Source organism: Sturnus vulgaris, chromosome 13 (genome assembly GCF_052056855.1).
Source record: "Sturnus vulgaris isolate bStuVul1 chromosome 13, bStuVul1.hap1, whole genome shotgun sequence".
Classification (NCBI taxonomy): Eukaryota; Metazoa; Chordata; class Aves; order Passeriformes; family Sturnidae; genus Sturnus; species Sturnus vulgaris.
In genome coordinates this window covers 4,521,644-4,540,302 of record NC_142255.1, presented here as the reverse complement: position 1 = coordinate 4,540,302, position 18,659 = coordinate 4,521,644, and the positions used below count along the sequence as shown (strand labels likewise).

The following is an 18,659-nucleotide window of genomic DNA, read 5'->3' as shown; positions in this document are numbered from 1 at the left end:
TGCAGCTCTTATTTTCAAATAATAACTAAGACTATGATATGTGTTGCTCTGAAGGGCTGTGGACAGACAAACAGGTGGAAAGGAAAGTGTTGCTAACAGGGATGCAGTGGTGAACAACTGACTTTCAAACCCAAAATCCACATTCTGTACCACGACCTTCAAAGACAGGCCACATGGCATTTCATCAGACCTGCCCTGGGATTTTGCTAAATATTAGAAAATGTGCTACTCACATGTTTGATCCTTAAAGTTCTCCCAGGGATCCATTATGTCTACACCCCCTATACCAGAAGAAGAAGAAGGTGAAGGTGCTCTCTGTAGTCCCTTCCACATTTCTCTGTAGAAATGGGCACCCCAAAGTACAGCAGGACCAGAGATGGAAAGCCAGCAAAATGGACACACACTTTCCAAAGCTTTTTCTTTTACACACACACACGAAGGATTAATTTCTTGAATGGAAAGTACCAACCTAACTTAAAAAAAAAGAGAAGGGACAAACGATTTATACATAGAGACATTTCCTTGCTTGGAGGAGGATCAGAGTAGTGCTCCTTCTCTAACAAGAATGAGGGATCCCAGGAGCAGGAGACAATCCCAGTGCATGTGGCAGGCACCCTTTGAGGGACTGCAGCAGTTTGTCAAGGTCTACATAAGGATACATGGATGACAATAGCTGAGCTGACCAGCTGGAAAATTACTGACTTGTTAAACCCAGGATGGATTTGTTAGCTAAGAAACCCCTTATTTCCTGAAAAAAAAAACCCTCATTCCTTCTATTCAAATCTTTGAGTCTCACATTGGTACCACCACCTTACAGTGCCAGTTTAGTGGGGCTGCTTCAGGGCCTCATCATTTATCAACATTGCCTCTCAAATCAATCAATCTGACTAAAAACAAACACAGAAACATACCTCACCACACGTATTTTCCATTAATTTTTTGAGGCAATCACCACTGTAGCAATGGTAATGGCTCTTGTCCTTTTTGTTCTGAAGACCTGAAAACTTGGAGATGAGCAGATTTTAGACATTGCATGGTAAGAAGAGAAATCTGCACTCTCTACACTCACTGGTGGGAATTCAGCTACAGCAATCACTCCAACACAACAATGTCTGATCAAGAGCAGTTTGGCCACTGTATCAATCTTAAAATATCAAACAATATTGAAATGTTTAAAAAGTGAAATGACATAACACTGAAAAAATTATTACTTTAAAGGTTATGTTGGTTTTCTTAAAAGTTTCAGCTACATGAGAAGAAAACAAAAATCTGAAATCACTGTGTTTTATACTAATTTTTGTTCTATGGGTTGGTTGCAAATATTTCTTTTCTAGAATTGCAGACACAATATCCTACATCTGCTCTGGCAAATATGAATCTGATCTATTTAATTCAGACATTTCAGCTTTGATTTTAGTTGTCAATACCAGAAATAAAGGAAAACATGCACAAATTCTGGTTTGGCTTTTTTTTTTTAGCTTGCATCAAATTTACATATGCAAGTAATATTATAAAATATTACTATGGAAGTAAAACACCCCATAATAAATAGAACTGGGTTGAATAACAAACACCTGGGCATCTCTAATTCTAGTATTCATTAATATTTAAATGAATAAATGGTTTAGGAGCTTAATATTCTAATATTCTCTTATTCCTGCTTTCCGCGTGCAGTAGAGTACAAAATGCTACCAGGCATTTCTGATTTATCCACTTGTAAAGCACAAAAAACTGCCAGGCAGAAATCAATTTGAAAATATAATCCCCCAGTGCCACAGCTGACCCAGAGCTCAAAAGGCATCACTGCTGTGAGGAGCTCAGCTCTTCTTCCAGTGAGGCTGCAAACATCAACCACCACCCTGCAATTCCCACTTGTTGCTTCAGCACAGAAGCCAAAGTTTTGGGACTGTTTTTTTTTTTTTTTTTCCTTTTCTAATTAACATTGCAAATCAGTGCAAAAAGAATTTGCCAGATCTCATCTGTCAAAACACTTGTGGATATCGTGTGAAATATGTGTTTCTACACTTCATATTAGATGCAAAAAGTGTGCTGGGCTAGACCTGAAGAGCAGTTAGCTTGAGAATTCTGACTCAAAAGATGAGCTCACCATTCTGTTCTTTATGAAATTGGTTAAGAACAGCATTTCCACAAAAGCCAAGATTTCTTCCTTACTCAAGAATCCTAAATCCTTGTACTGTTTGGAAGCTGGTCGTGATCACACACCAGATCTCCAGCTTCTCTCCACATACAGGGATAAATTGGAAAAGATGAAACCAAAGATTATTTTTACTGTTCTTCCTTTTTCTCTTTTATCTACCAAAGGACAAATTCTGCCTTGTGAGTCTCAGGGGAAGTACAGCATTATCCAGGAAAAGGAGGGTACAAAGTCAACATTAATCAAATACAACCAGCGAGTCACAAACAATGCTGTTGTGAGAAACCCTAACAGGCTGAATAAACACTGTGCCATAGATCACTTCATTAATACAATTGCTTTGCCTTATTGCTTTTCTAACCCTTTTTTTTTTCAATATTATGTGATAGAAGCCTGAAGACATTAGTGTTGACCACCACTCCTCTCTGGCACACTTTTAAAATGTATTTTATATTAATCATAGTTGGGAAATCAAGGCTTTTTTCCTAGCTTTGCTTCTAGCTTTTGGGGCTAGAAGTATGAAGGTTGATTTTATAGCTCTTCCTTGGAAGGGCAGGAGTGATGAATCTCTAACAGAGATTTCTTTCTAGCTCCATTGGAGGCTGAGGATGGCAACAAATATTCAAAACAGACCCTACAACATTCAGTTTCCCTGCCAGTTAATCTGTAGCCTCTTCTTTTCTCCATTGCTCCTCGGCAGTAAAAAAAAAAAAAAAACTGAGATGAAATTTTGCAGTGAAAAATCGTACTACAAATCCTGCAGAAAGAATGAGCCACACTCTGGGAACTGAGCCCATGGGGAAGGTGTAGCCATCCATTAGCTACCCTCCTGCATCTGAGGGGATACTTTTTATTAAGGTTTGATGAGGTGAGTTTTGGCAATGTCCTTGGGATCACTGACTTGCTGCCAGGCAGCAGAAACAGAACCACAAACCGTAAGAGAATCTGCAATGCCAGTGCCTGCAGTGCAAGGGGGGCCTCTACATCACTGACAACACTGACTTATTTGGGTGTTACATATTTAAGAGAAGAAAGATGTGTTTTGGTTAGGATATGCTTGTAAACATGATGCTGTGTGCTGGACCTCTGGGTACAATACATGGCCACATAAATCTTACCCAGTATGAAAACATTTATATTGAATACTGGCTATATATAAACTTTAAATACCCTAGCACTTTAAGAAAAATCTATATTTTATGGATTAAAATATGCATAACTTTAAATTTATCTGTGCATTTCTTCTTTGGAAACTGTTCCTTGAGAATAACATTAATATTTATTACATTTTCCATGTCTGAGCAATTATATGGGCATAAATTCTTCAAGAGCTGATTCTGCAAGACCTGGGTGGTTACATGGTATTCTATTTATGTCACTGGGATTGCAGGTAGGGACGTGTGCAAGATCTGTGCTTGGCCTTTAAGACAGCCCATTCCTCTAAATTCTTCTATGGGCTTTGTTTGCATGAGCTCTGACATGCTTTGATACCTCTGAGAATTTATTCTCATTTTCTAGAAGAAAATATAGATCTTTAAACAAAAATTGAATAAGCACATTAAATGACCAGGTTAGCTGGCATCCTTGATTTCTTCACTGTGAGTCCAAGGAAGGAAGCTTTCTACCAAGAGCACACTGTCAGTTGCTAAATACTTGATTATTTTCCAGAAGTACAATTCAAATTTCTACTTGCAGCAAATCTATAAAGCGAAAGGCATTGAAATGCAATTAAAAATAAGATCAAAGCCAAAAACTCATGGATCCATGCTATTTGCATCCCTGAGAGAAACAGCAAATCAAATTACACTGAATGGAAAAGTAAATGATGAATCTACTAAGTGAGAATGATTCTTCACAAGATGAACAAATTAACTTCCCAGTTCCATTTCAATATGTATTTCCTACACACTAAAACTCCCTCTCTCCTTCTGGCTTCAGGAGAGTGTACCTTCAGCTGGCAAAGACAGAATGCTAGCCACTCAGAAAGGTGACTTTTTTGGACAAATGAGGAAACTTTAATGAATTCCCCACTCTACAGACGGCTGTAGTATATGTTAGAGCACCTGCTGCAACTCACTTCATATCACATTGCAGTTATGAAAAATAGTTTGCTATTTTGGAATCCTCTGGCAGCCAAAGTGAATCACTGAGGGCCCAAAGCTCATTTATCTTTTGTCAGAACTGAAGCCAAATGAACGCCATCTTGCCCAGCAGCTGAAGAATGGGGGGAAAAAAACACTGCAAGTAAAAATAACCAGAAGAGCTTGCAAGAGTTGCAAAGACAAGGAACTTCTGGCAGGTAATAAAAAGCTTTTCACAACTCACTCAAGCTTTTTAAACCAAAGTATTTCATTCAACGTCCTGAGAAAAGCAACTGGGAGGGGGGAAGCAGGGCAGGCAGGGAGGGAAAAGCAGAGGGAGATGATGTGGAAGAGGGAAGAGAGGGAGGAGAGGAGAGTCTGAGCCGCACTCACTGTCACGGCTGGGTGACCTGCTGGCTGCATACACAATGACAAGGTCAGGATTTCGGAGCCAGGTGTCACACAGATGTAAGGCAGGCACTCCACACCTCCAAAGCAGCAAAGGCAAAGCTAAACGGTGCTGCTTGGCAAAGCCCGTGAAGGGTGTAGGACAGGTGGAAGAAATTGGGCACTGTATATTATGAATATAAGGACTACCTGCTCTTATAATCCTTTTAACCAACAGACACATTGGCTGAGCCACTCTCAAAGATTCACACTGCTTCAGCTTCCCACAGCTGTGTTGAAACCAATGCTTTCACCATTTGGGTGTTGACTTCCTCCAGGACTTTATATAGTTCTTAACAGCCTGCAAAAAGCAGAGTGCAAGTTGATAAACTCACCACATACACCACAGTTGTTCATGTGGGATCCTTCTCCATAGATTTCCTTTTTAAATATTTCAGTGAATAACTGACTGAATTCTTTTATTCATTGTATTTACTGAATGGAGGCAATGTTGCCTGCATTTGCCCCTAGCAGATGTCTGTGGTCACTGACACAAAGCAAAACAAGCTCCTCTACAGTCCTCAAGTTCAGCAACATATTGGTATTTTTTCCTTAGCAAAACACAGTAATAACATGGGGAGGGGTAGGATCTTCTACTAGACTATTTAGAAAAGTTTGAAAGCTAAAAGGTTTTGTCAGAAAAGCCCTTTTCCAGCTATGCTTGCTCGTCTGATGAAAGATAGGCCTTCTGTAGAGCCTGCATTTTTAAAGTGTGCAATAATCACATAATCTGAATGTGAGGAGAATCTCAATATTTGCAGACACACTATCTTTCCTTTCTTCTTTCCCTTATGTCTGGTAAGGGACATGTTCATGAGCATGTTTTGGTTGTACATTCAAGCTTTAAAAGCAAATATTTTGTTCTGTGGCCACGAAGGATATACAGGAGTCCTTGCAACCACCTTAAGAGGAATTTTATGTCAACCTATTTCAGGGAAAAAGATAAAGCCAGGCATCAGCCCTGTTTCATGTATGTGACTACTACACAGGGCTCATGTTTGTATAAGAACACTTTCCTCTCATGCTTCCTAATTATATTTTTCAGCTATTAAAGACACTATTCAGGTATTATTAGATACATGCTAATAAATGAAATACACAAAATATGTAATGATCCACAGAAAGAAGTTACACTTTCAAGTTCAGTAAAATCTGACCACAGTTGTTGTACTTTTTCCCATTTCTTTTCCCTGGGTGAGGCCACAAACATCATCCTTGGAGTTTATAATACAAAGAGCATTAAGATGAAGCATTGCTCTTTGTTTCCTGCAGAATTAAGTGTAGCTCTGTGTAACAGGATCTCCATGTCTAGATGCCTTGATTCTAATGTTTGCTTCATATACAAACCTAAAACATATGGAACAATACAGAGAATCAAACAAAGACAGGCCGATGCTTTTAGTTATGAAAACTTTGAATCAAGATGTCACCAAATTATTTCATTTCTTTTGTTTGCAGATCTTTTAAAACTTGTTATTTCTCTAGCTTACAAATAACCACTGACTTCCAGCCAATGAGGCTTTTCTTGATTTCCCTGGGACCCAGATCATGGCTTTTAATTACCTTTGATTCTTTGACATTTTGATAATATGATCTTAAACACTTCTTGTACTGAAATTCAACTGAAAGCTAGAGAGTTTAAAATAATTCTCACCAATCCAATTTCTTTACTTGCATCAGTTTAAGTACACCACAGACTGCTGACAAACTGAAAGAGAGTCTCAGAAGAACAACAGGAAAGCAGGAAATGAGCTATGCAGCATCATCATTCACAAACAAGAATAACACAGCCTCCTCCTTAATGACCTGAGAAAATCAACTTGGGATTCTTACACAACAGTGTCAGTGCTCATGACACTTCGAATCACTTCTTTAAAAATCTATTCTATAAAAAAATCATATGAAGAAGAGAAAAGCTGCCATTATAGTAACCAAATCTTCTTTGAGTTGCATGTCAGCAATGACATTTAAACAGCAAAATCTGATATCCTAGGTTTAACTTCAAATTACAGGGAAACATCTTGTCCTCCATATACAGCAGAACTAAGTTGATAACTCAGTTCCTAAGGTGGTTTCCAACATGCTCAAGTATTCTGCTCCAACCCAGATTCCCTGTCAAAGGTGAATGGAGTTACAAAATACACAGATTACATGAAATTATTCGGGTTAATCATGACAGAAAGAGCATGAAGCTCTTATAAGAGGGGAGCCTGGTGGGCAAGGAACGTTATCAAACATGAGATCCAAATGCAATTAGATGCCAAATACTCTACACTGGAAGGAATAATCTGAATCACAGCAGCATCTTACAGGCTCTGCATTACATGGTGACAGACATGTCATCTTTGCAGATAACTGAATGAAGAAACAATCCCAAACAAAAAATAATAAAAACTCACAGATGCAAAATACATTATACAGAAAATAAATTAGGAAAGCAATTTTGATTCCATATATCTAATTCAGAAATCTAATCTCCTTTATTGGATTGGGCTTTTTTGACTTTGAGAAGAACTAGGGAAACATGATGGAGTGCTTTATGAGTGGCAAATACTAAGAATGAGCAGAAGCATTGAAAAAATCCTCGCCATATATGAAGCTGAGTCAGGGGTTTAATCCTCAGTCAACCTAAATGCAGGGAGACATGACTATTTTGACCATAGTAAACAGAAATCTGGTGAGAAGACTTCTGGTTAGAAATATATTTCTCCAAAAGAGTTAGAGGAAAATCATTTTTTTTATTATTTACAGTTAGGTTGTACAGCTTATTTCTAGAGGGTGATGGCCAAGAACTTCACAAAATTGCAACAAGCTGAGATAAAATGCTGGGAAACACATTCTTCTGAAGTAAGGTATATTCAGAAGTATATTCACCTGGCCTAAGACAGCCTTCAGGCAGGGGTGAGCAGAGAGCAGCCTCACTAATGGCCAGTCACACACAGTGCTGAAGCAGCCAGAGCATCACTGCTACACACAGTTTTTACTCATTCAACACCAGTGATTTCAGAAGCTACAATCTCTGTTTCTGTCTCTGCCACAAGTTCCTTTCATCACTCTCCTACTCCTGCACTTCAAGCTTTTCTTCTAGCAAAATAAATATAATCTTAATACTTTAAAGAGGAAAGCTGTAAGAATAATGCCTGCCACTTTGCCTGATGCCATGCTTTGGGAAAGTTTTCAATTAGAAGCATACAAGAACAAGTGCACCGTGCAGGAAACTAAGAACATTTAATGATACCAATGTGACTACAAGTGTTGGGAGGCATCTCAGAGTCTGAGGCTTCATTCAGTTGCAATCTCCATGCCAAGAACAGATCAATCAAGACACTTGTGAGGTGAACTGAGAATAAATGTTACATGAGTCTATGTTGCTACATAGCAACATAGTCTATGCATGAGTCTATGAATACTACATGAATGAGAGTAACATTCTTTAAAATGCTTGCCATGGACCCAGTCTATGTTTTTCTGTTTCAACACTTCCTATGTAGCAATTCACCTGCCCCCTTCCTTCCCCAGTCACTTCTTTAACTGCACCTGCAGCTCCAGCCTAAAGCCACTGTGGCCACTGGACTCAGCTTGTAAAGCTCAAGGAATTCTCTTCCAGTTATCAGGCTGAGGGATTCAAGCAGAAAACACCTCATCTTCACACAGAAAATATTACTGATTTGGAGAGAGCCTTATTCTGATGGTGCTCATCAATCAGGCATTTTGGCATGGGTGATGTTTGGGCTCACAAACAAAGACACCAGGAATTTCAAGAGCCAAGTGTTGAGCTACAGGCAGAGGTTTTTGGGCAAAAGGAGCAAAGAGCACCCGTGGAAATCAAGGGGTCAAGCAGCAAACCTTCCACACAGGGGCTGTGCTGGGGAGGAGAGCTGTGCAAGACAGACACATCCCAGTCTGCTGTTTCACAGGACAAGAGCTCTCTGATAATAACAGGGATTTGCAGGAGATCTGGATATTGGCTCTGTACTGCCAAGTGACCTTACTTAAATAGAGGTCTGTCTCTCTGGGAATAGATAACATCCAAATTGACAAACAAACCCTATATTATATATACATAATACTATACTCCCCACACTACTCAAAGCTTTTTAGATGAAATTAATTTTTGTTCTTTAGCAGAGTTATTCAGGTGCTGCAGCTTGTTTTCATTTCACTTTTTTACATGGAGAAAAAGACTCTGCTTTATTCTGAAGCCATTTTACCACTCACCATTTAAAAGAGAAGAATGGGATATGCCACTTGAAATTTTCTCTTGAAAATATTTATTCATTGAAGAAAGCGGTGCTTCTCCCTCTTCTTTAGAGCCTACAATATAGAATCAATCTAGGAAAATCAGGCATGTCAAAGCAGCTCTCCCTATAAATACACTGCAAAACGTTAAATGATACCATGGCTCTGGAAAAGCCCAAGCAGTTATAGCAGAAATGAGACTGTACCAGTACTAACCCTGGTAAGCACAGCACAGCCTTTGAACTTGGAACCCAGCTAAAGGAAGTACCATAGCTACGGTGCATGGAATTCTGTGAACTGTGTTCTGCTCTTTCTCCTGCCAGAGAGGAAAAATCTACTGTGTTAATCGAATACTGAAAATCTTTCATATGCAAATATGTCAGGCAACAGCATCGCCTCCAGGGCACTGGCAAAACCTGAGAGGCACCAGAATACAGCGAGCTGCTCATTAAAGGTAAGTTCTGATCAGGACAGCAATCTAAAGGGATTCAAGTTGTATCCACTCTCTTCCTTCCCACAAAATACAGGACATCCAGACTTTCAGACAATTCTTGATCAGTTCTAGTTTCCTCATCAGGAAATACAAATGCAATGGATTGGTCAAAACCCAGAGAGAGGGCTTTCCTAGGAATGTATCAAGTTCAAAGACATGCTAATCAGAAAGGGTTTCTTAGGTCCACAGTGGATTTTCAGGTCAAAGAGAAAGGCATTCTTCCATCTCCCTAGCAGCCTGGCATCTGCAGAATGCCAGTGGGATGGGAGTGACTGATCCAACACAGGCATTGAGGCTCGAGGCTTGGATCGTTCCTCACCCTCCAAGCACAGAACTGGAGGATTATTCCCCTCTGCAGACACACCAAGGGATACTTTCAAATCTGAAATCATCCTGGCTAAATCCGTTTCCTACACAGTTCTAAATATCTCCTATCACAGGTTTCCTTCTGCCAACACAGAGGTTATCCTGTGTCATACACAAATAACACTTCAGATAAAAACCCTTCAGACAAGGACAGGCTGCTTTGCCCTTAAACATAAGACTGAGCCTATTTTTCAGTGGGATGCTCAAAACATTTCAGAGACTGCAGATTAATTTTTAAACCGACGTGATGTGAAATAAAACCACCAAAACAACCCAAAGAACCCCACAGCTTTAAAGGTAGGAGAAATTAGGTACATTTGCCCTAGAGCACACAGGCAGCAGGGGAGACAGGAGAGAAGGGTTCTGCATCTCCAGTTCTGACAGAAAGAAGCACCTCCTTTTTCTTATACATCTTTATCATAAAAATTTGCTGCTACCTGTGTGGGTAGAGAGCCTGTTGCATGTTGTTTAAATGATCTGGCTCACACTTCTGCAGAAAAGTCTTCTAAAATGGCTTTAACTACTAAACATCTGCTGGAAGTATTTCTTATGCAAAAAAAAATGTCACAACAAGAAGGTCACTCACATAGTGCTAACATCTTAATAAGTTATTCTTTCTTTGTTTCACTTGATGCTCTACTATTTAGAGACATTTGAAATGTTCTACACTGCTAGCAAGCAGCTTGTCCAGAATTATGGAGTGAAGGTTACATTGAAAGGGTCCTTTTCCTTTCAGATGAAGTTTGTCTGCAGTACTCCAAAGCAATCTAAGAAGCTCTCTTCATTAATCTAAGGTTTGAGTCTGAAAGCACAGCATCAAAAGGTTTTGTTCCCCTGCCTGTGCTGCTGTGCTGCATAATTTCTCTCTCTCTCTCTTCTCTCCTCCTCCCCATTTTACCTTTGTGGCTATAAGAGTTTTTTAATGTTTCTGTGTTGGGCAACAACTGAACTACACACAATGAGATACAAAAGACAGAGTTGTCTGTATTTACGATTACAACTCTTTTGTAAATTCTTATTATGGTCTGTTCTTCACCACTTTACATTATTCACCAACAGAAGAAAACCAAAGATCACTTAGCACTGGACTGTGGAACGAGCACACTGTTTCTGTATCAAAACTCAATCCCTGCTTAGAGGAATTACTCACTATTTAGATAATGCAAATGATCTGTCACACACAGAAAGAAATTTGGCTCTCCATGTAGTAAACGTGGCTGTATTTACAGACAAACTTTGAAACTCTGCTCTGGGGACTGCACTGGGTTTTTGACGAGGTATTTTAAGAAGGGTATGAGTCAGTACACCAGAGAAATAAGAATCAGAGAGCAAGACAGATCTCTTTCTAGTAAGGCGGTGGACAGCAACACTGCACATTCATCCAGCTTTGTGGATAAAAGGAGCAGAATTTAGCTAATCCTCACACACAGAAGCAGTGCTATTACAATTGCTCAGTCAGCCATTCTGGGGTGAATCTGGATCATTTGGGTTTTAAGACTATTATGATGGCTTTACGTTTCACTGAGCAGACTATTACATGTATAATTCAGAAAGACAGTGAATACTTAAATGTGGATTCCAAGTTCACTGTGTAGAAGAAAACAGTGGACAGTTCAGACCTCTGCAGATATCATCTCTTACCAAGTATTGGGACAAAACTAAGTATTTCTTGTAAAATATATACAGCATTTCCATACACTGGGAGGAATGACATCAAAACACCTCTGGGAAGAATAAATAGTCTTTATACGACTTGTTTTGTGCCCTTCAACCCCTTTATCCTACATTAGAAAAAAGGAAAATTTATTTGACCTTTTATATATATGACATTTCTGTATTTTACTGCACTATCCTAATATCCTCATTGTTCACCATTTCTTTATCCCTTCAAACTTAACCTCGATATTGTCATTATTTTCTAATCAGTGGATTACCGCAATTTGTACTTCACTGCTTCAGAAACACAAAATTTTCATTTGCTTTATGGTTAGAGCACAACACCAGAAAAGAAAAGGCAAATTACTGAAGAGAAAGAAAACCTCCTAAGACACACCTGTATCTGTGCCTTGAGTTGCAGGATGTAACCAGAAGTTTGTGTTCTATCACCATCTGCTGAAAGCAAAGTGGGGCAGTGCTCTTGATCTTTGGGGAGACCTTCTGACATCCACAGTCACACCCTGGCAGAGGTCATCACCTGGGAAAAAGGCATTCAAGCAAGAATGGACAAACCAGTAAAGGACCCTGCAGGTTCTGCAGCTGTGGCATCCTGGCTGCTTGCAGAACACCTGTGTTTGAACCTCTAACAAGGCTGCTTCCTGCACACTCCCGGGTTATTTAACTAACCTGCACATCCCAAAGCACGAGCAGACCACAAAGACCCTCTCCAGATCACAGGCTCAGCCAGCTGAGCCCCACCATCCTCCTGTCCCTGGAAAGGGAACCAGCTTGAAACTCCAAAAGACATTCCAAATATAGGATGTCAATTACCCATATCCACTTTTAAATGTCCAAAGCATTAGTCCTGACTTATTGCTTCTATGAGACACAGTTGGAGTTTAACTGATACAATTCAAAGGGTTTAGTTTTAAAATCTTTCTGCAAAGTCTGACCTCTTTTAATGACTTTCAATAATATTGCTTCATTTCCTATATGTTAACACCTTTTTATTTCAAAATTGATACAGTCTTTTAAATTATTTCTTAAAAGATTAATCATTATTAGAAGTTAATACCAGGGTGTTTTCCCCAGTCTTTTGGGTCAGTCACAAAAAAAAAAAAAAAGGAAATTATTAAGATGTGTTTAGGGATTACATAGGATAGAGGTTCTACATGAGACCACAAAGACTGTATTATCTTATGGTAACAGCACCACAGGGCCACACACTGTTCTAGCAGGCATGTATCAATGCAATGTCTAAATTAATCTGCTCTTTATGCCAAACTCCTATTGACACTGAAGAGTTCTGCATACACAGAAAGAGTAGATAGAATATAATGTGAAAATGAAGTGGCAGCATCAACTGAAGTTCCTTGTCCTCCTGAGTTTGTCAAGGCTTTGTTACTTGGCAGCTTTTCATACAATATTTATTATGGCTGCAATTTTTCCCCATTATCATGTTTTAATCTGGGAAAAAATGTCACATTTTTCTATTTTAAATATACGAAGTCTGACATTTTTTGTGAGCTCATCTTTAGTACATCACTTTTTGTTCTAACCTCAGAGGATTGGAGAAAAGATGCTTCTCCTATCTTCTTACTGCTTTTTCCTTTGAAGTTTATACATTCCCTGTATTTGGGGTTTGTGTGGTATACAGACTCTCACAACAGAGTGGAAGTCACAGACAGTGTTCAAGCCTTAAGCTATTATCTCTCAAACTACAAGTGGATAGAAAAGCTCTTTGCAAATATCAAAGACAGACCAAGTCATGTATCAAAGGAACGGGTCAGAGCTGACTCCTCGGGCAGCCCAGATTCTCTCTGGTGGATCAGCATTTCAAATTAGCAGGTGCACACGTGCATACTGTACAACAAACTGGATAATCTACGATGTCTAGGTGACAGCTCGAAAGCATTAGCATTCAGTCAGATGGTATTTTATCACTTACTCCACCAGAGATGATCAACGTTGCAAGGAGCACGGGAAAAAAATCTAAACATGTCATAAGAATTTTTTTAGAATTCACCAAAAGGCACTTTCTCTGAGCTAGTATTTTTCTACTTTTTTTTTTTAAATAGTTGACTCATACAAGCTGAATTTTGTATCTGCTCATCTAGAGTTCATGCCATGCATCAGAAGTGAAAGCATAATTTTCATCCTTCTACATGAATTGAATTGTTGTTAATCCAGTTTTCCAGATGTGAGAATCTGTCATCTCTATCAATGTCTGTGTATCTAAATTTGTATTTCAGCAATCTGGCTTACATGTCTGAAATCCTGTTGTGCAACTAAAACATTCCTACAAAGAATGTTCCATTGTTATGATCCAATTTTCCTTTGAAATTTTGTCAGTATTATTTTTAAATTAGAGGTGTAATGCATCTAATATATTTCATAGCCTTGAATTCCTTACCTAATCTGTTTTCTTAAAGTTCAGAAATACCAGTTTACAGTTTAAATCTCTGTGGAGATCATTCATGAGGTAATTTTTTCTCTGTGCAGGCAGACTACCTTTACCTAAATCATGAAGTGTCTTTTAAAGGTAACATTTACATTCACAAATATTCCACATAAGAATCTTGTTCTGAATAAAGACACAATCTTGCAAAATAAATATGGCAAGTTCTGATTTCACAGTCTTTAGAGTGAAAGATTTTTAACCTACACTTAATAACTTGAGGAATTTATAAGATCACTATTTTGCCATTAGTAGATCAGACTTAATAGGATATTTGCTGTTTTCAGCATTTTTTCCTCTTCAAACACTGTTTAATCACAGTGTAAACTCATTTACTGAGTTGCTTATACGTGGTATTTAGAAAGAAAATTCAAGTTAACATGCATTTTTGATTTTGATATAACTCTCCCAAGGCTTACCTAGAGAGGTGAACCCAAGTGAAGCCTTGCCTGTCTCATGGAGAGCAAAGACAGCCCTGACAGAGAGCAGTGCCTCACAGGAGAATGCCTCAGGACTTCCAACCCATATCCATGCCTAGCTCCAGATCCTCATTCTGTTACCAGCCCACTCACTTCCATGGAGCACATCTCTCCTTGTTAGCACCCATGGCCTTTTCCAAAGCTTTGTGCCAGCAGCTGCATGAAAAACAGCTGAGAGACATCACTAAAAATACACAGGAATCTCTCTGCTGGTGGCATGCTGAGAAACAGCCAAAAATTCTGGTAGTGCAAGCTCTGTGTCACATTCAGCTGGCAATCACACTGAACAGGGACAAATTTGAGCCCTCTCACCATTTGGGATCTCCACTACCCCCATGTTTTCTACCCTGATGAAGTTCAGTGTCAGCCTCTAGCTGGAGGAATAGTCAATATTCACCACTGAGTGTTTCTGCCACAGCACCACAAGACAAACAAGAAGAGGTTCAGGGACTTGTTAATTCCAGCTCCTGCTAAGAGATGATACTTCAAAACCAAATACTGATTTTGAGGATCAGGTATCTTGAAGAATGAGGATAGGTGGAAAGTATCATTGCTGGGAGGTTTATATCTGGAGAATTGAACCTCTGCTAAAGAAATTTTAAATGAAGAAATTTGTAATTATATGAAATCTCAGTTATCCATGTTCTGGCATATCTAAAGCTCTTGGACCATTTCTTGTTGTCTTTCCAAAAAATGTGCAAATGGTGCTACCTAGAATTGTAGTAGATGATAGTTGGGCACGTAGCTGAGGCCTCCTCCCTCATCCAGGGGCTACCATTTTACAAAGATCTACACGATGACAAAAATCAAGTAGGAAGGTATAGAACAAAGCAGCATGGAATCTAAAATTAAATCCTACACTGCACCAGGAATTTGTTTGTCTTGTGCACCAGCCCACCAAGTGCAAATCAGACCTACTGGACAAGTACAGGAGTCAGCAGTTGTGGAAACAGCAGTGCTACTTGACACACAATTTTCATCTAATACATTATAAATGTCATAAATATTTTACTTTAGAGGCAACACGAGGCAGCAAATATTTTACCAACTGACTGCTACAGTATTTTGCTTCAATTCATGAGGAAACAAAAAGTTGATTTTTTTAAAGGAATGCCACTGGCTTTGTTCTCCTGCTGTAACAGCTACCCTGGCCTCTATTCCAGCAGCCCCTTCTGTCAAAGTGGAGGGCACTGCACAGCTTTGTGCAAATCTTCTTAGGTCAGGTATGGACAGGGGTCATACAGATCCTTGTGCAAGTAAAGACAGATGAGGATTTTGCTGATCAGGAAGGCACTGGAAGAATCTTTGCTCTTTCAGACCACATTTCTTTGACCTTAGCTACTCCTCTCAGCAATTTTAGCCCCAGAAATATCTGAGTCATCTGCAGTTGACTTTCTTCCAGTTGACTTTCTCCTTTATTCCATTTATGATTTTTTTCATACTTTCTACATCATCAGCTCCATTTAAAGAGCACCAGTGGAAGTAATTTCCCCAGTTAGGCCATTACTGCTCGTATGGAATGGAGAAGTTAAGGTTACTTTACACCAGTACTGGTGGGCTCCACCCTGGTCCCAAAGTATTCAAACAGTTCTCCTGGGGGCTCACAACCTGTCAGTTAGATAAATCTCATCCAAATTTCACTTCACTGTTGCACCAATACAGGCAGGAAAGCCTTTACCTGAAGAGCCAACACATTTCTTTTTACAGCTGCCAAATTCTGAGGGGTAGGTCTGTGCCACCAGTGGGCAGAGAACTTGCTGGGATGTAAAGCAAACTTCCCAGAGTCCCACTGTGTGCTGAGAGGGTTTGATCTTCCCTCTCCACACCTGCAGTATTCTGTTAAATAAAGAATTCAGATAGAACAGGGCTGCCTTCAAGGCCACCTGAACACAGAACATCTCACAGGAACTTTTCTGGATGCTCTGGAACAGGAAACAGAGATTAGCTTAATTTAACAAATGCAGACTTAGCTCTCGATAATTCACAAATGAGAAGTTCCCAAAACTTCAGAACCTCATGAAAGAATGAAGAGCTAATGCCTACTGCTACTTTTTGGGCAGTCATTAATCCCATTTCACTTGGATTAACTTCTGATTCTTTCATTCCATATATATGTATATAACTATATAAATATATGTATGTGTGTGTGTGTGTATATGTATTTGCTGGTTTTAGGGCATGATTTGTAAACATCTGCAAGTCCCAGTGCTCGTGACTGTCTCCCAAAAGATTCCCCACGGTGTGTCCCTTGCAGAGGACGTGGCCTGCAGTGACTCTTGTGAAGCACGGTGCCAGTGAAGGGGCACACACAGACCTGCATGGGGGCTCAGGGGACCCACAGAGCCCAAGGCATGGGGAAAAAAGACAACTGCAAGCAAAGAGGCTTTACTGCTCTGCAAACATCGAGTTCTTTTTATTTGTACAGACTTGCCCGGTGTCAGTAACTCGTGGAGTTCTTGTCTGGCAAGAGAGGAGGCAGAAGGCAAGAACGTGAGCTCACTTTGTGCCTCACTAACCCCATCACACGCCTGGAAACTACAGAATCTTGGGACTCAGGGTGGGCTTTGGATTGAAACAGTGCAAAAATAAGGACTTATGGCTAAAAGATAAGGCCTCATACTCGAGGAGAGTGTCTCTGTCTCTTCACCATCCAGGATGTGAGCAAATCCCAACCTTCCTGGAATGCACTCAAGAGTAGATACAGCCACACCATCAGATGCCTCACACATACAATTTTAAATAAATGCACAAACAGATGAAATCTGACTGTAACAAGCTACATATATTCAGATACCACATAAATATCAGCTGTTATTTTCTTATAAATGCAATTGCCAACATGTAATAAATAAAAGAACAAACCAACACTCTACCCTGCCAGGCAAGAGGGAGCCAAGACAAGACAGGAACTCATCACTACAATTTTATCCTGCTGCCACTGATGAGCTTCACTCAAAATTTGCCAGGCATAAGTTTCAGGTTTAAAGTAACAGTGAAAGCCAAGCCAAGAACCTTTCATTCCTGCAAAGTAACTGCACTGAGTTTGAAGTACTCAAATGGGCAGAGTTGGGGTTTTTTTAAACAGATTTTCCATTTTCAGTCTAAAACCAAAAGAAATTCCTTTGGGGTTTTTTTTAAACTTTTTCTACATCTGTTTTTCAGCTTTTCTGCTCTCATGGTTACGTATACATAACAAAATATTCTTCCTGTGTGTGAGAATATTTGTGTTCCTTGACAAGAAAAATCATACAATCATTCATATGACCTTTTCTTTCAGTCAAGTACTGAGTTGAAAACCCAGATCCTGCCTTCAAAACGTAGCTGCCACTGGAAACAACACTGAGAAAGAAGTTCCAGATGTCAAGGTAACTTGGCTGCTGCTTGGAGGATTGTTAGAAGATGGAGCTATCCCATGATTCTTCCTTCTGCAAAAGAGAGAGAATGACTTGATCAGAGGGAAGTCTGTAAAAATCACTTGTTGAGTTGTTGATTTTGGTTTTTAAAAAAATAACAGAGTTCTCAAGCTATTAGTGGCTGATCACCCAAAGGAAGTGTGCAGTTGCTTTGACTGATGATTGAATTTTAAGTATTTATGATGGATGAACTGGGTATCTGGAAATGTTTGGGGATACAGCTGTTTGTTGTCTGCTTGTCACCAGGACTCTACTGAAAAAATATCACTGGGTTTAATTCAAGGATAAAATATTTTAAGAAATTGTACAGACAGAAATACTGTATGTGTATGAAATCTAAGTAGCTAAAAGCTAATTCAAGACTATTTTCAGAATAATTTGAAATTAGCTGATTTTTCTTTTCTTAAAAACAATTTTCTGGTGACTTGCTATTTGATGTACTCTTGAATGACAACTTTCCAAATGCTTTTTAACATTCAGCAGGAATTTACATCACCTGAAGTGTTTAAAGCAAGGAAAACCAAAAAGCTGGGTGGTCTCAGTACCCATTGTGGTACATGAAGAGAAATGATGGCCATGTTCCCTCAGGTCAAATTGCTAAAGCTGATTATTGCCCACCCACACTGATCCCATAGCTTTGGACCGTGCTGGAGGGCAGAGCTTGGGGATCTGGTATTTTCATATTTTCAGTCCTCCTTCCTCAGCAAGGAGGACAGGAGAGAGGGAGATCCCAAGCAGACCAACTCCACATTCTTCTCTGTTTCCTTTTCCCCCAAGGCAGGAGGATGGCAGAGGTAAAAATAATCTCCTCATGTCTTCTTTTGGGCTGCCATAATGAAGGACATTCACTCAAATTCTATTATCTTCCATCC

At 39.5% G+C, this 18,659-nt stretch overlaps 1 long non-coding RNA gene across 1 annotated transcript; it reads right to left on the bottom strand.

Annotated features, from left to right (window-relative positions):
- Positions 1 to 260: 260 nt before the first annotated feature.
- Positions 261 to 9,082, bottom strand: LOC148222215 (uncharacterized). Its single transcript, XR_015806626.1, has 3 exons — positions 8,902 to 9,082; positions 912 to 1,004; positions 261 to 469 (listed from the first exon to the last, which is right to left on the bottom strand). It is a non-coding gene; the product is annotated as an uncharacterized LOC148222215 (long non-coding RNA).
- Positions 9,083 to 18,659: the final 9,577 nt, after the last annotated feature.